Below are 25,390 nucleotides of genomic sequence, written 5' to 3' on the forward strand. Positions count from 1 at the left end.
GCACACCAGGCTGGGCAACAGAGCAAGACCCCGTGATATGACTTGGCTCTGTCCCCAACCCAAATCTCATCTTAAACTGTAATTCCATGTGTCGACGGAGGGACCTAGTGCTAGGTGATTGGATAATGGGGGCACTTTCCCCTAGGCTGTTCTCATGATAGTGAGTTCTCACGAGATCTGATGGTTTCATAAGGGGCTCTTCTCCCTTTTGCTTGCTTTCTTTTTCCTGCCATCCTGTGAAGAACATACTTGTTCCTCCTCACTGTCTGCCATGATTGTATTTTATAGTAGTGTGAAATGGACTAATACACCCTATCTCAAAAAAAAAAAAATAAAAATAAATGAATAAATAAATAAATAAATAAAATGTAAACAGAAGCCCCTATTATTCTACCAAATTCTGACTTCATAAATATTTGCATCATGGATGCAGAAAAGGAAATAAATAAATGTATTTATTTTCTATTATTGCCATACCAAATGACCACAAATTCAGCAGTTTAACATCCATTATTGTCTCACATTTTGTAGGTCAGAAGTCTGGGCACAGCATAACTTTTCTCATTCTCTGCTCTAGGTTTCACAAAGCAGAAATTAAGGTGTCACTATGGCTGTGCTTCTCTTTGGATGCTCTGGGGATGAATCCCTTTCAAATTTATTTAGGTGGTTGGCAGACTTCAGTTTATGTTATTGTAAGAATAAAGTTTCCATTTGCTGGCTGTTGGCAAAGGGAGGACTCAAAGCTTTTAGATGCTACCCACATTCCATGGCTTATGTTTACCTTCCTCCATCATCAAAGCCAGCAGCATGGGTCAAGTCCTTCACATGATTCATATCTCTCTGATCTTCCTTCTAACTCCCTGCTTCTCTGGTTTGAGTTAAAAAAAAAAATTAAAAAAAAAAAAAAAAGCTCTTGGATTTTTAAGGGCTCCTAGTATTAGATTGCATCCACCAGGATAATTTCCCTACACCTAGTGCACAACCTTAACCCATGCCTGAGGTTGCAATTTTTTTGAATTTTTGCATGAGTGAAAAATCCGACCTTGGCGACGGCCTTGAGCAGTAGAATATAAATAACTCCCATATGCTTAACACTCCAATAATGGAACACTAGGCATATGAAATGCATCCACAAATTTCCTTTGGTAGTGTAACCTACTCAAAGGTTGTGAGGATTAGGGAATGGACATCTTTGTTGGGACATTCTTCTGCCTGTCATAGTAAGCTACAAAATGACAATAAGACATGATGAGATTTATTTTTCTGTAAAAAAATAAATAACGTTGTGTTATGTGTTTTCCTAAAGGAAAGTATAAATTGATAATCCAAATACATGAAATACATTGCAGAGATTTAAGAGCTTTTAGTTGTAATCTTTTATCTGGCAAGAAACAACTTCTCCTGAATCCCATTTCATTGTTACTAATCTCAGTAACAGCATTATTTTTAGGAGAGTGAAATCAAAGCTGATTACAAAGTATTTTGGCATCTACTATACAATCTTTGAGCAGTTCTTAGATTTAGAAGAAATGCTAAGGAGGCACAAAATTTTTATGCAAAATTATCTATTGGGTTGGCAACAGTATAATTGTCTGTATTTTACGAAACCAGTGCCAAAACATTGGCTTAAAGGAATTGAGAGTTGTTTATTTTCAGTAGGTTTTTTTTTTTTTTTTTTTTTTTTTTTTTTTTTTTTTTTTTTTTTTTTTTAATCCTTAAGGGCATCAAGTGGTCCTAAAGAAGCTGGTATATTTTATGTGTTTGTATTTGATGAACTCTTAAGTGTGCTCAGCAACTTTATGCTCCTTCAGGATATGCTTCATGGAATAAAGGTAAGCATTAGTTGATCTTAAGAAGGATGGTAAACATCAATAATCATGGTACGTTATTTAAATAATTCCTGTAGAAAATACTGTGCTAAACATTTTTTTAAAACACCACACTTGGCCGGGCGCGGTGGCTCAAGCCTGTAATCCCAGCACTTTGGGAGGCCGAGACGGGCGGATCACTAGGTCAGGAGATCGAAACCATCCTGGCTAACACGGCGAAACCCCGTCTCTACTAAAAACACAAAAATTAGCCGGGCGAGGTGGCGGCGCCTGTGGTCCCAGCTACTCGGGAGGCTGAGGCAGGAGAATGGCGGGAACCCGGGAGGCGGAGCTTGCAGTGAGCTGAGATCTGGCCACTGCACTCCAGCCTGGGTGACAGAGCGAGACTCCGTCTCAAAAAAAAACAAACAAACAAACAAAAAAAAAACACCACACTTAATTCTGATTGAAAAGCAGGCACTATTGTTGTCTCAAGTTCAAATATGACATAACTGAGGCTAACATGTTACTATTTATACCACTAATACCTAATAATGGTGCATGTAAAGCCATGAATGTCTATTGTTAACACATAGGAATTTTTGTTTTCCATCCTCTACACACACACACGTACACATATGCACACACAAACACATATATGTCCAAAATCTAAAAACATCCACACAACTGGTATGCATTTTTAAGGCTTCAGTGTTCCATGCCTAGCTCAGACCCTGGTGTTAACTGCTGATGCTGAAGATCAACAATATGCCAGAACCATTAAATATGATTGGATTTGTAAATTGTGTATCTTTATTTTATGAGACCGTATTAGTCCATTCTCCTGTTATGAACAAAGACATACCAAGACTGGGTAATTTATAAAGAAAAAGAGGTTTAATGGACTCACAGTTCCACATGGCTGGGGAGGCCTCACAATCATGGTTGAAGGTGAAGGAGGAGTAAAGGTATGTCTTACATGGCAGCAGGCAAGAGAGTGTATGCAGGGGAATTGCCCTTTATAAAATCATCAGATCTTGTGAGACTTATTCACTGTCATGAGAACAGCATGGGAAAAATCAACCCCCATGATTCAATTACTTCTCATCAGGTCCTTCCCACAACACATGGGGATTATGGGAGCTGCAACTCAAGATGAGATTTGGGTGGGGACACAGCCAAATCATATTAGAGACAGTCACGTTCATGATTTTCATTTCATTGTATTCTAGTTTTAAAGTTGTACTGCTACTTTAGGCAGGACCTCTGATTATACCAATTTAGCTGAAAGTGAAGCCATAATTAAGATATGTTGATAAGGCAAAACACAGTAAATTACAAATTAAGTTATATCACCAGTTCTATAAATTCTAGGTGCCATAAGGGGTATTTTGTTAAAAGACACGTTAAATGAGTTCCTGAAGGTTTGAAATATTTGGAACAAAACACACTGGCTGAACTCCAAAATACCAGATAATTGAACTTAGATCCTTTAGTGGAAATAATTAGGCATCATTTGCATAGGTAAGGTCATTTGAACAACTTTCTGGTGGAAAATAAAGCTAATCAAGATTAATGATTCTTAAATATATTGCTTCTCTACTTAGCATATCAATGCAGTATTTTCTGGAGAATAGAAAATGCTTTATTAATTCTACTAGGAAAATAGGAGTTATAAGCTTTTTATTTTCACTAATTTTATCACAATGCATTTTTATACATGACTATAATATGTTAAAATATGTTATATGTTTATATATATGCAGACATATATCTACATATTATATAATGTATATGTGTGTATATTATCTATTTCATATAATTATATATAACATTAAATTACAACATATCATGTGTGTTAAATTATTTTACAAAACAATTTTAAAATAGATATTCAGAGAAATGAAGTTACTTGTTAAAGACTATACAATTTATAAATAATCAAATCAGGATCAGACACCAAGTCTCTTCAACCCCCAAACCATTTCAAAGCCTAAAGAGAAATAAGTAGAAAAGGATATATATAATTTACCTATAAATATACAACAATACAATTTTTCTTCTTGGATTGTGTTCTTCTCACGTGTTTTCTACCAAGTAAACACAGGACATAGAAAGGATGTATTTATTTTAAGTAACTATGTATAGACATATGAAACTACAAACAAATTAGCATCTCAAAAATACTGCATCAGCATCTTGATTTTGTCAAAATCTCCAGTAACAGTTGTTTAAAAAGAGAGAGTAATATATTTGCTCTAGCTCTAATGCTTGAGTAAGTATGTGTTTTGAACAAACTTGGTTCTCTACAAATGTTGTTAATTAATATGACTCATTCATCATACTGTAAAGATAATTGAGAAGTAAGGCTAAGTCTGGATCTGAACTAAGACTACAAATTGCCCTCTTTCATAGAACAGATATAGGGAAGCATATGAACTAAATGGCTCAGTACGGCCTAATGATTAAAAACAAAAAGAAACCTGAACATTTGTCTACTATCTTCTTATTGGCTCCAGTGTGCCCCCTCAAAATTCATATGTTGAAACCCTAACCTTCAGTACCTCAAAATGTGACTGTATTTGTAAATAGGGCCTTTACAGAGGTAATTAAAATACACTGAGGTTGTTAGAGTGGGCCTGAATCCAATATGATGAGTGTCTTCATAAGCAGAGATCAAGACACTGAGAGAGAGACATCAGATATCTGCACACTCAGGGAAGCTGAGTCAGGGGAATCATTTGAATCCAGGAGGCAGAGGCTGCAATGAGCTGAGATCGAACCACTGCACTCCAGCCTGGGCAACAGAGCGAGACTCCGTCTCAAAAAAAGAAAAAAAAAAGGAAGATGGCCAAATAGGAATAGCTCCATCTCCAGCCTCCATCTCCCAGCATGAGTGACACAGAAGATGTGTGATTTCTGCAATTCCAACTGAGGTACCAGGTTCCTCTCACTGTGGCATGTTGGACAGTGGGTGCAGTACAGTGGGTGCAGCCCACTGAGCAAGAGCCGAAGCAGGGTGAGGCATCACCTCACCCAGGAAGTATAAGGGGAAAGGGAATTTCCTTTCCTAGCCAAGGAAACCGTGACACATGACACCTGGAAGCAAATGGCACACCAGGAGATTATATCTGGCACCTGGCTCAGAGGGACCCACACCTACAGAGCCTCCCTCATTGCTAGCACAGCAGTCTGAGATTTAACTGCAAGGCAGCAGCGAGGCTAGGGGAGGGGTGCCCACCGTTACTGAGGCTGGAATAGGTAAACAAAGTGGCTGGGAAGCTCAAACTGGGTGGAGCCCACTGCAGCTCAAGGAGGCCTGAGTACTTCTGTAGACTCCACTTCGGGGGACAGAGCATAGCCAAACAAAAGGTAGCACAAACCTCTGCAGATTTAAATGTCGCTGTCTGACAGCTTTGAAGAGAGTAGTGGTTCTCCTAGCATGAAGTTTGAGATCTGAGAATGGACAGACTGCCTGCTTGAGTGTGTCCCTGAGCCCCGAGTACCTAACTGGGAGACACCCCCCACTAGGGGCAGACTGACACCTGACACCTCACATGGCCAGGTACCCCTCTGAGATAAGATTCCAAAGGAATGATTAGGCAGCAACATTTGCTGTTCAGCAATATTCACTATTCTGCAACCTGCATTGCTGAGACCCAGGCAAACAGGGTCTGGAGTGGACCTCCAGCAAACTCCAACAGACCTGCAGCTGAGGGTCCTGACTGTTAGAAGGAAAACTAACAAACAGAAAGGACATCCACACCAAAACCCCATCTGTACGTCATCATCATCAAAGACCAAAGGTAGATAAAACCAAAAAGATGGGGAAAAAACAGAGCAGAAAAGCTGAAAATTATAAAAATCAGAGCACCTCTCCTCCTCCAAAGGAACACAGCTCCTCGCCAGCAACAGAACAAAGCTGGATGGAGAATGACTATGACGAATTGAGAGAAGAAGGCTTCATATGATCAAATTTCTCCGAGCTAAAGGAGGAAGTTCAAACCCATCGCAAAGAAGCTAAAAACCTTGAAAAAAGATTTGACGAATGACTAACTAGAATAACCAATGTAGAGAAGTCCTTCAATGACCTGACAGAGCTGAAAACCATGGCACGAGAACTACGTGACAAATATACAAGCTTCAGTAACCAATTCGATCAACTGGAAGAAAGGGTATCAGTGATTGAAGATCAAATGAATGAATTGAAGTGAGAAGAGAAGTTGAGAGAAAAGAGAGTAAAAAGAAACGAACAAAGCCTCCAAGAAATATGGGACCATGTGAAAAGACCAAATCTATGTCTGATTGGTGTACCTGAAAGTGATGGGGAGAATGGAACCAAGTTGGAAAACACTCTTCAGGATATTTTCCAGGAGAACTTCCCCAACCTAGCAAGGCAGGCCAACATTGAACTGCAGGAAATACAGAGAACACCACAAAGATACTCCTCGAGAAGAGCAACTCCAAGACACATAATTGTCAGATTCACCAAGGTTAAAATGAAGGAAAAAATATTAAGGGCAGCCAGAGAGAAAGGTCAGGTTATGCACAAAGGGAAGCCCATCAGACTAACAGCAGATCTCTCAGCAGAAACTCTACAAGCCAGAAGAGAGTGGGGGCCAATATTCAACATTCTTAAAGAAAAGAATTTTCAACCCAGAATTTCATATTCAGCCAAACTAAGCTTTAAGTGAAGGAGAAATAAAATCCGTTACAGACAAGCAAATGCTGAGAGATTTTATCACCACCAGGCCTGCCCTACAAGAGACCCTGAAGGAAGCACTAAACATGGAAAGAAACAACCAGTACCAGAAACTGCAAAAACATGCCAAAATGTAAAGACCATCAGTGCTAGGAAGAAACTGCATCAACTAATGAGCAAAATAACCAGCTAACATCATAATGACAGGATCAAGTTCACAAATAACAATATTAACCTTAAATGTAAAGCGCCTAAATCCTCCAATTAAAAGACACAGCCTGGCAAATTGGATAAAAAGTCAAGACCCATCAGTTTGCTGTATTCAGGAGACCCATCTCACATGCAGAGACACATATAGGCTCAAAATAAAGTGATGGAGTAAGATCTACCAAGCAAATGGAAAACAAAAAAAGGCAGGAGTGGCAATCCTAGTCTTTAATAAAACTGATTTTAAACCAAAAAAGATCAAAAGAGACAAAGAAGGCCATTACATAATGGTAAAGGGATCAATTCAACAAGAAGAGCTAACTATCCTAAATATATATGCACCCAATACAGAGCACCCAGATTCATAAAGCAAGTCCTTAGAGGCTTACAAAGAGACTTAGACTCCCACACAATAATAATGGGAGATTTTAACAAACCACTGTCAATATTACACAGATCAACAAGACAGAAGGTTAACAAGGATATCTAGGAATTGAACTCAGCTCTGCACCAAGCAGACCTAATAGACATCTACAGAACTCTCCACCCCAAATCAACAGAATTCTTCTTAGCACCACATCACACTTATTCCAAAATTGACCACATAGTTGGGAGTAAAGCACTCTTCAGCAAATGTAAAAGAACAGAAATTATAACAAACTGTGTCTCAGATCACAGTGCAATCAAATTAGAACTCAGGACTAAGAAACTCAACCAAAACTGCTCAACTACATGGAAACTGAACAACCTGCTCCTGAATGACTACTGGGTACAAAATGAAAAAAAAAGCAGAAATAAAGATGTTTTTTGAAACCAATGAAAACAAATATACAACAGACCAGAATCTCTGGGACACATTTAAAGCAGTGTGTAGAGGGAAATTTATAGCACTAAATGCCCACAAGAGAAAGCAGGAAAGATCTAAAATTGACACCCTAAAATCACAATTAAAAGAACTAGAGAAGCAAGAGCAAACACATTCAAAAGCTAGCAGAAGGCAAGAAATAACTAAGATCAGAGCAGAACTCCTGAAGGGGATAGAGACACAAAAAAATCCTTCAAAAAATCAATGAATCCAGGAGCTGGTTTGTTGAAAAGATCAACAAAATTGATAGACCACTAGCAAGATGAATAAAGAAGAAAAGAGAGAAGAATCAAATAGACACAATAAAAAAAAACAATAAAGGGGATATCACCACTGACCCCACAGAAATACAAACTACCATCAGAGAATACTATAAACACCTCTACGCAAATAAACTAAAAAATCTAGAAGAAATGGATAAATTCCTGGACACATACACCCTCCCAAGACTAAACCAGGAAGAAGTTGAATCCCTGAATAGACCAATAACAGGCTCTGAAATTGAGACAATAATTAATAGCCTACCAACCAAAAAAAGTCCAGGAACAGACGGATTCACAGCCGAATTCACCAGAGGTACAAGGAGGAGCTGGTACCATTCCTTCTGAAACTATTCCAATCAATAGAAAAGGAGAGAATTCTCCCTAACTCATTTTATGAGGCCAACGTCAACCTGATACTAAAGCCTGTTAAAGACACAGCAAAAACAGAGAATTTTAGACCAATATCCCTGATGAACATTGATGCAAATCCTCAATAAAATCCTGGCAAACCAAATCCAGCAGCACATCAAAAAGCTTATCCACCATGATCAAGTGGGCTTCATCCCTGGGATGCAAGGCTGGTTCAGTATATGCAAATCAATAAACGTAATCCAGCATATAAACAGAACCAAAGACAAAAACCACATGATTGTCTCAATAGATGCAGAAAAGGCCTTTGACAAAATTCAACAGCCCTGCATACTAAAAACTCTCAATAAATTCGGTATTGATGGAACATATCTCAAAATAATAAGAGCTATTTATGACAAACCCGCAGTGAACATCATACTGAATGGGCAAAAACTGGAAGCATTCCCTTTGAAAACTGGCACATGACAGGGAAGACCTCTCTCACCACTCCTGTTTAACATAGTTTTGGAAGTTCTGGCCAGGGCAATAAGGCAGGAGAAAGAAATAAAGGGTATTCAATTAGGAAAAGAGGAAGTCAACTTGTCCCTGTTTGCAGATGACATGATTGTATGTTTAGAACACCCAATCATCTCAGCCCAAAATCTCCTAAAGCTGATAAGCAACTTCAGCAAAGTCTCAGGACAGAAAATCAATGTGCAAAAATCACAAGCATTCTTATACACCAATAACAGACAAAAAGAGAGCCAAATCATGAGTGAACTCCCATTCACAATTGCTTCATATAGAATAAAATACCTAGGAATCCAACTTACAAGGGTTGTGAAGGACCTCTTCAAGGTGAACTACAAACAGCTGCTCAATGAAATAAAAGAGGACACAAACAAATGGAAGAACGTACCATGCTCATGGATAGGAGGAATCAATATCATGAAAAATGACCATGCTGCACAAGGTAATTTATAGATTCAATACCATCCTCATTAAGCTACCAATGACTTTCTTCACAGAATTGGAAAAAAACTACTCTAAAGTTTCTATAGACCCAAAAAAGAGCCTTAATTGCCAAGACAATCCTAAGCCAAAAGAACAAAGCTGGAGGCATCACGCTACCTGACTTCAAACTATACTACAAGGCTACGGTAACCAAAACAGCATGGTACTGATACCAAAACAGAGATATAGGCCAATGGAACAGAATAGAGCCCTCAGAAATAATACCACACATCTGCAGCCATCTGATCTTTGACCAACCTGACAAAAACAAGAAATGGGGAAAGGATTCCTTATTTAATAAACGGTGCTGGGAAAACTGGCTAGCTATAAGTAGAAAGCTGAAACTGGATTCCTTCCTTACACCTTATATAAAAACTAATTCAAGATGGTTTAGAGACTTAAATGTTAGACCTAAAACCATAAAAACCCTAGAAGAAAACCTAGTCAATAACATTCAGGACATAGGCATGGGCAAGAACTTCATGTCTAAAACATCAAAAGCAATGGCAACGAAAGCCAAAATTGACAAACGGGATCTAGATAAACTAAAGAACTTCTGCACAGTAAAAGAAACTACCATCAGAGTGAACAGGCAACCTATAGAATGGGAGAAAATTTTTGCAATCTACTCATCTGGCAAAGGGATAATATCCGGAACCTACAAAGAACTCAAATTTACAAGAAAAAAACAACCCCATCAGAAAGTGGGCAAAGGATATGAACAGACACTTCTCAAAAGAAGACATTTATGCAGCCAACAGACACATGAAAAAATGCTCATCATCACTGGCCATCAGAGAAATGCAAATGAAAACCACAGTGAGATACCATCTCACACCAGTTAGAATGGCAATCATTAAAAGGTCAGGAAACAACAGGTGCTGGAGAGGATGTGGAGAAATAGGAACACTTTTACACTGTTGGTGGGAGTGTAAACTAGTTCAACCATTGTGGAAGACAGTGTGGTGATTCCTCAAGGATCTAGAACTAGAAATACCATTTGACCCAGCCATCCCATTACTGGGTATATACCCAAAGGATTATAAATCATGCTGCTATAAAGACACATGCACATGTATGTTTATTGCGACTCTATTCACAATAGCAAAGACTTGGAATCAACCCAAATGTTCATCAATGACAGACTGGATTAAGAAAATATTGCACATATACACCATGGAATACTATGCAGCCATAAAAAAGAATGAGTTCATGTCCTTTGTAGGGACATGGATGCAGCTGGAAACCATCATTCTCAGCAAACTATCACAAGAACAGAAAACTAAACACCACGTGTTCTCACTCATAGGTTGGAGTTGAACAATCAGAATACTTGGACACGGGAAGGGGAACTTCATACACCAGGGCTGTTGTGGGGTGGAGGGAGGAGGAAGGGATAGCATTAGGAGATATACCTAATATAAATGAGGAGTTAATGGGTGCAGCACACCAACATGGCACATGTATACATATGTAACAAACCTGCACGTGGTGGACATGTACCCTAGAACATAAAGCGTATTAAAAAAAAAAACTAAAAAATTTAAAAAAGAATTTATGAAAAAATCACATCATAATGTCTTTAGTAGGAAAAAAGCATTCAATTTCCAAAATGGCAAAGTTTTCAGCCCTTTGTTTCTCTATGGCCTTCTGAGTTTGTCATTGCCCAAAGCCATTCCTACTGTATGTATCCAAATGTTTCTTGCCACACACTGATTATGGATTTGGTACTTCATTTGGCTAAGTGATGACCATTTTTAGTCCTTGGCCAAGAGCAAATGGATAAACACACAGAGTTGTGGCGGGGGGATGGGGGGGAAGCAATGAATGTCATTATTGGCATCTTGTAAGAAAGGCATTTTCATTATCTGTTGCTCCATTCTTATTGGTTCCAGTGTGCCCCCTCGAAATTCATATGTTGAAACCCTAACCTTCAGTACCTCAAAGTGTGACTGTATTTGTAAACAGGGCCTTTACAGAGGTAATTAAAATACAGTGAGGTTTTTAGGATGGGCCTGAATCCAATATGATGGGTGTCTTCGTAAGTAGAGATCAGATCATAAAAACCAACAATATTTAGCAGCTTAAAACCAACAAGCATTTATGGTTTCATAGTTTCTGTTGGTCAGGCATTTAGGTGCTGCTAGGCTAGGTTCACCTAGCTCAAGGCCTCTCAGGAAGCCACAGTTTAGGTTTTCACAGGGCTGCAGTCATCTCAAAGCTCAACTAAGGAAGGATTCACATTCAAACTTATTGAAGTGACTTTTGGCAAGACTATTGGCAGAAGACATCAGTTCCTTACCATGTGGGTCTCTCTCTCTCTCACGTTACACAAAACATGGTAACTTGCTTTTCTCGGAACAAATAATGGGAAATGGAGATAGTAAGCAAAACAGAAGTCATCTATTTTATTGTAACTCAATCTCACCCCTTTTATCATATTGAGTTCATTATAATTAAGTCACTAATTCCAGCCCACACTCAAGGGTAAAGGATTAATTAAATGTGTCGAAAGCAGAAGGCATGGATTATAGAGGACCTTTTGGAGGTTGCTTTCTATAAGGATAATATCTTAATTAGAGATTTTGGAATCTGCCTGTATTAGTTCTTTCTCACGCTGCTATGAAAAAATACCAAAGACTGGGTGATTTATAAAGGAGAGGGATTTTATTGACTCACAGTTCTGCATGGCTGGGGAGGCCTCAGAAAACTTACAATCATGGCAGAAGGAGAAGAAAACCCATGTTTCTTCACAAGGTGGCAGGAAAGATAAGTGCCAAGAAAAGAGGGAAAAGCCCCATATCAAACTATCAGATATCATGAGAACAGCTTGAGGGTTACCGCACCCACGATTAAATTACCTCCCACCGGGCTCCTCCTATGACATTTGAGGATAATAGTAACTAAAATTCAAGATGAGATATGGGTAAACACAGAGCCAAACCATATCATTGCCTGATCTTCTTACCATGCAGTGAATATCACATTATTAATTTGGTAGGTATTTATAAGTTTTATGATATTATTTCACATACAAACAATGTCTACATTATTCATACTGGTTAAAAATGCTAATACCTAAATTCTCCAGGCTAAAATTAATTGGTCTGCAATGAATTAAGGTGGTACAGGGAAAATAAGGGCTGGGGTTTCCAAAGTAATATTAACTTGACACTCATTTTGACACTCTCCATAGGCTTTTCAGTAAATAAAAGCTTTTTGTCTCACATATAAAGGCAGAAGTTCCACTTCAAATTACAAGTAATTTGAATAAATAAAGTAATAGTATCAGGATTTTGTGAATCTACTTTTCCTTCCTTTCTTCATTTTCTTCCTTCTTTTTTTTTCTCTTCTTCCTCTCTCCTCCACTTTTTTCTTTTTATCTATCTTTACAATAAAAACTTAAACAAGTCCCAGTCATATCCTTTAGTTTGCCTGATAACTGTCTGGAAATAGTATCCCTATTTCAAAACTCATTAACAACAACAACAAAAAATTAGTAAGACCTCAAACAAGCTACTGGCTTCCACCTGTAGATCCAATCTCACCTCCTACTGCACCCTCCTTTTTATTTATGGTAGAATATTGTCTAAGAAGTTATAAAATCTTGATCTCAAGGCATTTGTTTATTGTATTTTATTAAACTAGTATAAGGTGAGATTCTGTCATTTCCAATGAAAAGAATGACAATGACAGGAGGTATTGCAATTTTAATGTACCAATTTATCAATGAATGCTTAAAAGCTTTTTATTATTTGTTCTTCTTAAATTCTGTTCTCTTCATTCTGACACAATTAAAACAAATACAATAAACAAATAAATACTTAGTTTTCAAGGTTTCGCTCAAAATCCCACACCCCTGTGAAGCATTTATAAAATTAACTAATTCTTTCTTTGTGAACTGAAAGCATTTTTGCCACAGTACTAGTATAGTACTTACTATATTGCAACTATGATTGTTTTTAGTTTTTGTAGTTGTTTTAGTTGTTAGATTTTTAAGGCTAGAATGTGAAAGTACTGAGCCCATGCTGAAGAAAGCATAACATAGTGAACTGCCCTGTGTATTTCAAGGGGTTTTCAAGGGGTCATCTGCTCACATTTATAATTGAGAGCAAAAGGTAGATTCAAAAGGAACTATAACTATAACCATATATATACATATATATGTACACATGCATATATACATATGTATACATATATACACACACGTATATGTGTGTGTGTGTGTGTGTGTATATATATATATAATTTTTTTGAGACAGAGTCTTGCTCTGTTGCCCAAGCTGGAGTGCACTGGTGCCATCTCAGCCCACTGCCACCTCTGCCTCTGGGTTCAAGTTATTCTCATGCCTCAGCCTCCTGAGTAGCTGGGATTACAGGTGGACACAACCAGACCTGTGTAATTTTTTGTATTTTTAGTAGAGATGTGGTTTCACCATGTTGGCCAGTCTGATTTTGAACTCCTGGCCTCTAGTGATCTGCCCACCTTGGCCTCCCAAAGTGCCGGGATTACAGGCTTGAGCCACTGTGCCCAGCCTAGGAACAAAGTATTTAATGTCATACATCTTTTACAAACTAACCTTTTCACATTGTTTATTAACATAAGGTTTTGTTTGTTTTCTGGTCACCATCTTTGGAAAACAACCATCTCTCATTCACATCATTAATTTCAGGTGATGGGACAAGGAGTTTTACATGACCAAAAAGGAAACAAAGCTCTCTTTTCATGGGTCATTGATAAGAAATTGATGTGATGATTTCCCTAGGAACTTTGTTGGAATTGTAGGCGGGAGGCACTAATTCCGTCTTATAGTTCTGGTGAAAAGAGCATTTGTAGCTTACAGCTGCTGGGGAGTTATTTTAAGAACATAGAGAGGCATCTAATAATGAATATATCAGAATAGAAAGCAGAGTGAGGAAGTGAGATTAGAGACTGATTTGTGCAATTGTTTTATGAAGTGATTGAGTACATAGTTTTTAAAAAAAAACAAAATTATCTTTTTTAAAGTTTTGTAAGCCTATTTATTATATTGTATTTTATTAAACTAGTATAAGGCGAGATGCTGTCATTTCCAATGAAAAGAATGACAATGACAGGAGGTAATGCAATTTTAATGTACCAATTTATCAATGAATGCTTAAAAGCATTTCAACAGGGCAGTCATATAATGTAGAACAAAGAACATGCACTTGGGAGGTAAACTGCCCAAATCTTGTTCTCAGCCTGCCATTTATTATTAGCAGCATGTCTGCTGGAAAGTTACACATTCTTTGTATTCTTTGTGTGCCTTTGTTTTTTCATCTGGAATATGGGAATAATCACAGAACAGAAATATACAGGAATATAACATTGTTACAGTGTGTGTGTATATGCATGCACGTGTGTGCTTATGCAGGTTTTAGAAGATTATCTGGTACATTGAAACATAACTGTTGGCAATAAAATACCTTACAAAGTTTGCTTGAACCCATTCATTAATCAGAGGGTGTCTACTATATGCCAAACAACTATGCTACATATTTTAGTTAATAATAATAAATAGGATGTGTACATTGCCCTAAAATTATTTACCACCAAATGGTGGGAAAGGACCTGAAACTAAGTTATTAAAATAGAGTAACATGTAACAGATCTGTAAAACATTACTCTGGTCTAACTGAAACTTTTTACCTATTGGTAAACATTTCCCCATTCCACACCCCAAACCCCAGTCTCTGGCAACCACCAATCTACTCTCTACTTCTATAAATTTGACTTCTTAAGATTCTGGATATAAGTTAAATCATGTGGTATTTTTTTTCCTGGCTATTTCACAATTATTATTGTCAAATAACAATAACATTTTAAATAAATATTTTAAAAAACTAAACACTCCTCCCCAAAAATAGACCAAAACAATTATTAATTCGTATGTACACATAAATGACAATAGAATAACTGACGGTGTCATAAATAACTGAGACCAGAAGTAACAGAGAAGATTTCATAAAAGACACAGGTTTGAGTAGCATAAAGGAAAAACATGAGTTTAACAAATAGGGTAGACTAGAGGACAGAAGTGTTTTAAAAAGTTAAAGAAATATAGAAACTTATCTAGTTATTGGATTACATACAATAGCATTTACATCTTAAAGTAGTTTTGAAGGTTTCTTGTACATCAAAGCAATTCTGACCTGTAGATTTAATTGTGAGTTAATCATTTTCTAAAAAATCAAGGATAATGTTTTCTATATATATTAAAGATATATGCTACTTCTATTTACATACTTTATATTCTTACATTAAACCTGTTTTCTAGGAAGAAATTAATCCAGTAATTCTAACTCGATCAAAGAACTAAAATGAACACAATAGGTCAAAAAGTAGTTCATAGAAACAATTTCAATTAAGCTATGGAATTTTATTTTCATTAAGTTCTTCATTAGTGTTCTTAAAATAACTTCTCCAATGCAATTTTAATTCTGTAACACCAATATTTTGATTAGATTAGACAAATTGTTATCTACTATGAAATTTGATATGTCCTTCAAATTTTATCTCTAACTGAAATATTTTTACCTATTTAATAGATTAATTTGTTAATTAATTTAATTATAATCCACCTCTATGGTTGCTGGAACTTTTTCAATTATTTATTGGACTATTTTCAAACAACTCTGTATTTAAATTTCTCAAGCATTTCTTTTTCTTTCACAATTTTTGGTGAAGCGGTCCACTGGAGACCAGTGTTATAACAGTTAGACCAGTATATAACATGTTTTTTATTAAAAAAAAAAAAAAAAAATTCCTGTCTTCTGAAAACCTAGAACTTATGGTCTGGGCTTCTGGAACTTAAAAGAGTAACATTTTATTGACCTCATGATTACTTTATATGCCTTGTTGCATTGTGTTTTAATTTATGACAGTTGAAAAGCTCTTTGCAGTGTTTCATTTTTTAGGCTTAGTGCTGCCAGATGCTTGAAGTAAACAACATTTTGAAGATATGTGGTTATCCTACATGTATATAAGAACTGGGATTAAACTTCTCCTTTCTTAAGCAGCTTTTATTCATAGGCGTGGTTTAATAGTTACTGTCTTCTCTCTCTCACAATGTGTAAGGATAAGTGACAAAACAAACCCATATGTTAAACTAATTAAAACACTTTTTCCTTTAATTTTCTCAGTGTGAAATTATCGTGTAAAAGGAGATGATAAAAAGGGATAAACTAGTAGATTAAGTTCATTATAACTTTAAGCATAAATTTATGAGTGGGGCTAATAGATATACCACAAAGCAGATCATTTTCATGTTTTAAAATACTTCATAATGCCTAAAGCATGAAGTTAGCCAAAAAGTAAGATAGAGCTAGTGCATGGATCTATCTCTGTACCCCCTGCAAGTTACTTTACTCATGTGAGGTTTAGTTTTCTTATCAGCAAATCAAGAACAATAATAGAATTGAAGTAAAAGCTGTTGTAATGATAAAATAGCACACATATTCATTTAAACCAGTGTTCTGCAAAATAACTTCTTGGTCAGACACACTGGGAGAAGTTGTCAAATTAAATGGTGACTTAGAAGAAAATGTATGAATTTAGGTGAAAAATTTCTCTGTATACCCATATAAAATTTGTCTATAACAAATTATGTGTATTTCTTTACTTATGTATTTATAGTTTATCTTTCTAAGCTCTATGAGACAACTTGTTGCTTTAACTTTAACAAGTAAACCTTAACTTCCCCAGTTGAATGTCAAAATTATACATACCATCATACAGACCCTATATAGTAACAAAAGTTAAAAACATTATCAAATGAGAAGAGTAAAGGGTATTCTTCTAAGCTGTTCCTCTTTAATATATATTAAGGCTGTAATTCAGTCAATAACAAATGATATATCACCTAACACTGGAGGAACTTTGACTTCTAATACCTGACAGTGAAGTGGAGAACCCAAGATGGACCTGAAACTCTCTACGAAGACTCCTATCAGGTCACCCAACACAGAAGGCAGCACAGATATGACTATTTAATAATTATATGCTCAGAAGCATAGGGTGTGAGTGATAAAATGATGTCACTTCTGAGCATATATTTTAATTTTTTTGTAAATATGCAAATGTTATAACTCCAAACTGTACATATCTGCTAATATAAAAATGTAAAAGTGGATACTTAATCATAACCCACGTCCCACACACTTAAATTAAGACCAATTTAGGCCAATCACTGCATTAAATAATATAAAACCAATAATAAAAATTAGAATGTTTAAAAATTTTCTTGTAAGTTATATTATAATTCATTTTGAATGCTCTTATGTCTGAAGTCCATTTTCTCTGAGCTTTATGGTCTAACAAATTTTATACATTTTAATTGAAAAATTAATGCTATATTATTTCTGAGCTTTCACAGTTGTTTACATAGCTAGATAAGGCAAATTATTTAGAATGAAATCATTTGCATTTACTTATAAGTAGAAATTATTTCGAATGAATTTATTTGCATTTATTTATAAGTAGAAATTTATATTTGTTACGTATTTTAACTATAAAAACAGAATCAATTGGATGCAAAACTGATTGAAAAGAACAAATTTGTCATTGTAAATATTGTCATTGTAACATTTTAGAAATGTTATTTCTAAAAGAAAATGTTATTTACCTGAGAATAGGCACTGCATTTGAATGGCAGGTGCCATAGTAAAGTATGTGCATTTCAGGGAGGTAAAGAAAGACAAATGTTTTTAGAGGAAAAACGAGGAGGATTACATAATTGTTTTGAGATTATCCTTGCCCACAAGAATCAGTAGCAAGTTTGGTGTCAGTCAAAGGTTGAACAGGAAGTTGCTGAGCAGATGTCCTCACACACAAATTATTTTTTGGTGTAAGGTTGACATGGCCTTTGTGCAAGGTTGTGGTTTTTCCAGAATTTTTTGTGATTTTTTTTTTTTTCGTGATAGTTTTTGCTGCAGACATTTGTGTCTGAGAACCTTCCATTTGTGGCCTTCCTGGAGTTCATTTTAATTTTTCAAGGTTTTGTTTGCTTATTTGGTTGGGGTTTTTTGTTTCTGTTTTTGTTTTCTTTTGAGACAGGATCTTACTCTGTTATCCAGGCTAAAGTCTGTGGCTGTACATAGGTATGATCAAGCTCACTGCAGACTCCAACTCCTAGGCTCAAGTGATCCTCTTTTCTCAGCCTCCCAAGTAGCTGGGACTATAAACATATGCCATCATGCCAGGCTTACTTTTTGAAAATTTTTATTAGAGATAGGTCTCACTTTGTTGCCCACTCTGGTCTCGAAGTCCTGGCTTCAAGCAATCCTCCAGCCTCAGCCTGCCAAACATCTGTGATTAAAGGTGTAAGCCACCATGACTAGCTTTGTTTTGTTTTGTTTTTAACAGAAGTGACTCCATTTTGACTTTCGCAAAGTAAAACAATAACAAGAAAAAAACCTGTGTTCATTAATCAAGATGTAAATAAATTTAAATTTGTTAAAGTATTCTCATAGTTATATTAAATCACTGATTGTATTAAGTCAGAATTCTACAGAGAAACAGAACCTGAGGGTGTTGGTGTAAGTCTGATTCTGAAGATCCATTAACCAGAAGTGCCAATGGCCTGACCAAAGGCATAAAAGAATGAAAGAGTAGAAATTCACCCTTTGTCTTTTTATCGTTTAGGGCATCAACAGATTGAATGGTGCCCACCCACATTGGTGAGGGTGATCTTATTTACTCATTCTTCCAATTCAAATGCTAATCTCTTCTAAAAATATTTTCACAGCTCTTATCAATACGCCAGGGATTCAGTCTAGGTTCTGATGCTCACTGCACCATCATTGAGATGAAGAATATTGCCAGGTAAGAAGCCTTTATTTGGGTTCCACAGCTGAGGAGAATGGGAGATCAGTCTCAAATCCATCTCCCTGAACAATTAAAATTGGAACTTATAGTTCCTTCATATCTGGTAGACCTGATGATTGGTTTCCTGAAAAAGGAACTCAGATAAGAAAAATGTAACTTTAAGTTTTAAGTCTGGGAGGATCAGTTTCTATGTTTGTTCAAAAGAAACCATAATCACTAGTTCTATGAGACAATTGGACTGGTTTCACAGACACACCCAGGAATACCAACTAAACAGACATCACTTGGGCTAGTCAAGTTGACACATAAAAGTAACAGTCCCACTCATTAAGTAAATGCTATTAATTCAAATTATAGACTACTGATAACAAAAAAACCCTAAGTGATATATATATATATTTTTTTTTTGAGACAAAGTCTTGCTCTGTCACCCAGGCTGGAGTGCAGTGTCACGATCTTGGCTCACTGCAACTTCCGCCTCCTGTGTTCAAGCAATTCTCCTGCCTCAGCCCCCTGAGTAGCTGGGATTATAGGTGCTCACCACCACACTGGGCTAATTTTTGTATTTTTGGTAGAGACAGGGTTTCACCATGTTGGACAGGTTTGTCTTGAACTCCGACTTCAGGTGATCCACCTGCCTCGGCCCCCTAAAGTGCTGGGATTACAAATGTGAGCCACCGTGCTCAGTCTGTGATCCAATATTTTTACTCAAATATAAATTGATCATTTTGAAGATAGTTGTAGTCAACATTGTGATGGTTAATATTAAGTGTCAACTTGATTGGATTGAAGGATGTCAAGTATTGTTCCTGAATGTGTCTGTGAGGGTGTTGCCGAAAGAGATTAACATTTGAGTCAGAGAACTGGGAGAGGTAGACCAATGCTCAGTCTCGGTGGGCACCATTTAATAATTGGCATTGCAGCTAGAATAAAGCAGACTTGCTGAGTCTTCTAACCAACATGTTTCTCCAGTGATGGATGCTTCCTGCACTGGAACATCAGACTCCAAGTCCTTCAGCTCTTGGACTCCTGGACTTATACCAGTGATTTGCCAGGGGATCTCCAGCCTTCAGCCAGACTTAAGGCTGTACTGTTGGCTTCCCTAGTTTTGAGGTTTTGGGACGCAGACTGGCTGCCTTTCTCCTCAGTCTGCAGATGGCCTATTGTGGGACTTCACTTTGTGATCATATGAGTCAATACTCCTTAATAAACTCTTCTTCCTATATTTATCTATCCTATTAGTTCTGTCCCTCTAGAGCATCCTAATACAGTCACAAACTAAATATTATGTTTCTTTTAAATGGTATGCCATTAAAATAACACTATGTCATCATTTCCATTAGCCCTCTGTATCTATGGGTGCTACATCCATGGATTCAACCAACTGTGGACTAAATACATACTTCTGATCAGCATTTGCTTGAATTTGCAGATGTGGAACCTGCAGAAGCAGGGGGCTGACTTAAGAGATAAGGATCTGCAGACTCTGACATCCATGGTAGGTATTGGTTCAAATTCCTGGTGAATGCTAAGAGATAACTGTATTTGTTTTGTAAAAGAGTTAAAATTTTTAGAGAAAAATGTTAATTAAAAACTTATCTAATAAGCGAGAAACTTTTGATTTGCATAGTAATTATAGTATATGCTATAGTATTAATTATTAACTGTACATGTCTCAATATGTTTGTATTTTTAATACAAATTTGCCACTGGGCAAGATAGCAAGATGACAATGAACGTGATGGTGATTATCTAGAACAGCAGTTCACTGGCACTCTAGTAAAAGGGCTTAGAAGAACATGGAAATTGAATTATATGAGTTACTTCTTCATTACTCTAGTATCCCCAGCAAAGGCCACTCTGTCCTCAAATATTGGTAAAAAGTTGTTGGCAAGGCATAGAGAAAAATGGTGCATTAATGAGCCCATCTATATATGGGAAAGCAGTTCATTTTCAATGTTGGAATTCTATGCATAAAATGGACAACTTTAGGAAAATAACTTGGCAAGAAATCATCAAGTCAGTACTATTTTGGCATCACTACTACTTTGGATGATATGGGTTCTTGGCCTTGTTAATACCACACTTGTTCTCTTCTTCACTGTTACTGGCTTCCTGTCTTCCTGCACCCACCCACATGCTTAAGTGTCTGCTCTTGCCCCTGCCTTAGCACTAATGATTTATTTAAAAACATGATAAAAGAGTAAAATAAACTAATTCCTCTAAGTGGCCATTCAGACCATCATCTTTTACATATGCTTTTATATCTTACCATTAGAATTATAAACGTTCTAGGTCATTCATCATGATCTTATCTCGTATAACTCTACATTTTTTTTTTTTTTATTGTCTTACCAGACCCTATCATTTACGTATCTGGGAGATACATATATTCAAAAAAATTACAGTATGCCTTCAGGAAGTCATAATATACTAGCTATAATATCTCCTATATTCATTCTTCAAAGTTCTTTTTGTTCTTAGTATAACTGAATTCAGGCTGCCAAGTGAAGACACTGGGTCCCAGCTTCTGAAGGTGATACTTCTATTTTTCTCCTACACGTTATATGCCACATAACCCAAAGATGTGCTGCTTGCTCTCTGTGGCTCCTCCCCCTTTGTATTACCCACTTACACATTGTATTCCTCTCTTCTCACTTAACATGTCCAATTAGGTTGAAGTCATTCATTATGACTTCAATATCGATGGAGAAGATATAACAAACATGTGGTGTCTGTGTTCTTTTCAATTCCTCATTTCCAAAGACCTTTTCCTTCTCTTAACCTCAGCCTCTTATTCCTCATTTGGTGATTTGCTATTTACTGACAACAAAATATAGGTATACCACCTCTGAAATTCATAATTTAAGTATCTCACTCTGTTAATAACACCACCTAACTTTCAAGCTATCTTTTAATCTTTCTCCCACGTCAATTTTTTTTCAAACTTCTGGCGACTTTCAGTCATTATCCACCATTACCTATGTCCTCTCTTCTATCTTTAAACCACTTGATTTTATAGACTGTTACTATAGCCATTTAATTAATTGAAAGTATTCTTATTTCAGTGGCCTTTTTTACTTATAGAAACAACTATATTTAAACTTTTTTTTTTTTTTTGAGAAGGATTTTCCCTCTTTCACCCAGGCTGGAGTGCAGTGGCATAATCTCAGCTCACCGCAACCTCCACCTTCCGGTTCCAAGTGATTCTCCTGCCTCAGCCACCCAAGTAACTGGGATTACAGGTGCCCGCCACCACACCCAGCTAATTTTTGTATTTTTACTAGAGACGGTGTTTCACCGTGTTGGCCAGGCTGGTCTCGAACTCATGACATTGTGATCCACCCACCTTGGCCTCCCAAGGTGCTGGGATTATAGGCGTGAGCCACCTTGCCCAGCCTAAACTAAAATTTTAATGTAAACTGTAGAATACAGCAACAAGGCCTACACCAACCTTGATGAATGCATTTGTAAAAACACAATGATGGTGACTGAAATTTTAAAGCCACAGCTTTTAAGTAAGCTTTCTAAACTATAAATATTATCGTGGTAGGTTTACTTTCTTACTCTGATAAAGGTGTAATATTTAAAAAAAAAAAAAAACTATACCTGCTCAGTATTTAACTCTTAGTCAATTATCTTACTTCTCTAGAAAACAAAAGCAACCCCATTGTTCATAAAAAAGCTATCTCCATTTTGATAGGTCCCTATATAGTTGGTTTTTCCTCTTTTTTTCAAAGATAAAAACTTTTCTGCTTCCTAAGTTCACATTTAAATTGTTCCGTATATCCCATTTCATCTGGTTACTCAAAGATTTCATTCTAGCTATTATACCTTTTCCTTTTAAATCACCATTTTTCTTTTCTACCACACACATTAAATTTAGCATAAACACAAAATAATTCTTCAGTTTTGTAAAACACTCCTGTTAACAGTAGAGGGTATCCAGGTTCCTGGCATCTTGAACAGAGAATTATACAGAAAGCACAAACAAAGCAAGGAAAGTCCGGGCATGGTGGCTCACACCTATAATCCCAGTACTTTGGGAGGCCAAGGCAGGTGGATCACCCAAGGTCAGGAGTTCAGGACCAGCCTGATCAACATGGTGAAACCCCATCTGTACTAAAAATACAAAAATTATCTGGGTATGGTGGTGCATGCCTGTAATCCCAGCTACTTGGGAGGCTCAGGCAGGAGAATCACTTGAACCTGAGAGGCAGAGGTTGCAGTGAGCCGAGATCACGCCACTGCACTCCAGCCGAGGCAACAAGAGCAAAACTCCATCTAAAAAGAAGAAAAAAAAAAAAGCAAGACAGGAATTAAGGGATTTATTCAAAATGAAAGTACACTCCACAGTCACAGTGTGGAAGCGGGCCTGAGCAATAGGGGCTCAAAGGCTCCGTTATGGAATGTTGCGAAGTTTAAATACCCCCTAGAGGATTCCATTGGTTACTTGAGGTATACTCTGTGTAAATAGAGAGGATGAGGTAAAGTTACAAAGTCATTTACTTGGCCTGTGCGCTATGGAAAGGATATTTCCTATCATAGCTGAAGTGTGAATCAGCCTTATGTTCCCTGCCTCCAGACCTCATTTTCCTGCCTCATGTCACTGCTGAGAGATGTGATCCCCATAAATCTTTATGGGAGGCAGAGGGGCCAATGGTCTTTTTTCTGTAACTGCTTCATGCTGGCTTGGGATGTACTCCCTACCTATTGGGGATCATGGAACGCTCACCCTGCTGTGTCTAGTAGAGGCAGGGTAGCTCCTTGATGGCCAGGGGTGGTGTCTTCACTTGGAACTTGCTGGAGCCTTTGTTGAATGATCATCTGAAGCTCGATGGTCTCTAGGAGAGAGGAAATGAATTTGGTTAAAAGATTTCATGGGAACTTCAGGGGGTGGATACCTATGATGCCAGAGATGTTTGTTATAGAGATTTGCAGAAGAAAAAAAAAAAAAAAACCCTGGTCTGTTCCAGAATCCATGTGTTTCCTTAAAGTCTTAGCATGAGCAACTCCATTTTGGTTTGGTTTGGTTTGTTGGGACCTAGTGCATGAGCTCAATCCAAAACAATGACCTCTCATAATTTTGTTTAAAAAAATTCCCCTTTTTTGGTCAGGTTCTCACTTAGACGAGAGTGTGACTAAAATTTATGGCCTTAGCCCCACTCTCAGTTACCATATCATTTTGGGTTTCTGGTCTCAGCATGTCATTCATAAGTTACAATGTCCTCATAGTTGCACGTTTCTTTCAGCTCTTGTTATTCCAGTTGAAGAGAGACCATATGACATTCTAGAGATGGCTGCATACAAACATTTAAAACCTTTGAGAGAATATAGCACACCAGGGAGACTATTATTAAGACTATTGGGAGGATAATACCAAGCGTTTGGTGTATGCTCCTTACCCAAGGTCCCATAAACCAAACCTCCTAAAATTAAACTAAAGAGTTTACTCACTTGACTAAGCAATTTCTTCATCAATCTCCTACCACTGAGTTTCTATAATCTTCACTTGATGTATTTCCCCATAGGCTACAAATGCCAGCAGCTGCACAGGTAACTTTTTCTGTTTAGCTAATTCTATTATTTAGCATAGCTTTCACAAGAGAATTTAAAGTCTGTTGTGTGACTGTAGCCTCTACAGTAGAATTTGCTACAAAACCTATCATGAGGGGTACATTTCTGATCATTGCTTTTTCATTTTAAACCATGGAAAAAGGACCTCACAAATGAGGCCCTTTCAGAAGAGTGAAGGCCTTCTGGCAATGTTCCCTTTCACCCATGATGTGGGTTAAGAGGAGTGAACCAATGTTTTGTTTTTGACTGATTATGAGGCAACACATGTACCATTAAAGTATCTTACCTACATTGGGCCTTTATCCTTTATCTATCAAAGTATAAGGTTACCCATGTATAAGGCAGGCTGCAAACTCCTTCACAAATAAAAGTATACCCCGTAAGTGCACACAACCGACACCTTTTCCACTTCTATTGTTCACAGAGACACAAACAAGAAAAAACATTCAAAGATAAGAGTTTCATGACAGTAGAAGTCTTAATCTGTGAACTTGGGAAAACTGTTCACAAGGATGGTGTCTTCTCCTTGGGAGAAATTTCCCTGGTTAGTTTTACCTCAAGGGTTCCAGTGGGTGCATAGTTCCAAAAGTGTGGAGGGAACCTTCTCAGTTGCAAGACCATGAACTGAAAGCCCAAGGTCCTGAATGAAGTTTTGTTGTAATGTGGATGGCAAGGACAGTCTTTCTCCAATGTTCTCAGAAGATCCAAACCATAAAAAGCTTTTTTACCTGGAGAAAATACACTATAGCATAATAA

The 25,390-nt window shown here is 37.1% G+C and overlaps 1 long non-coding RNA gene across 5 annotated transcripts in view; it reads left to right on the plus strand.

Annotated features, from left to right (window-relative positions):
* LOC105484299 (uncharacterized) overlaps positions 1-25,390 on the plus strand; it is a 518,018-nt gene that overhangs the window by 412,862 nt on the left and 79,766 nt on the right. For 4 of the 5 annotated variants that reach the window (XR_988854.2, XR_011611009.1, XR_011611008.1 and 1 more), the window contains 2 exons: positions 18,978-19,054; positions 20,490-20,555. This is a non-coding gene — a long non-coding RNA (uncharacterized lncRNA). Of the gene's footprint in view, positions 1-1,720; positions 1,833-18,977; positions 19,055-20,489; positions 20,556-25,390 lie in introns of all 5 variants that reach the window. The other variant, XR_988855.2, reaches the window with a different exon arrangement.

The sequence above is a fragment of the Macaca nemestrina genome, chromosome 12 (genome assembly GCF_043159975.1).
Source record: "Macaca nemestrina isolate mMacNem1 chromosome 12, mMacNem.hap1, whole genome shotgun sequence".
NCBI classification, from domain to species: Eukaryota; Metazoa; Chordata; class Mammalia; order Primates; family Cercopithecidae; genus Macaca; species Macaca nemestrina.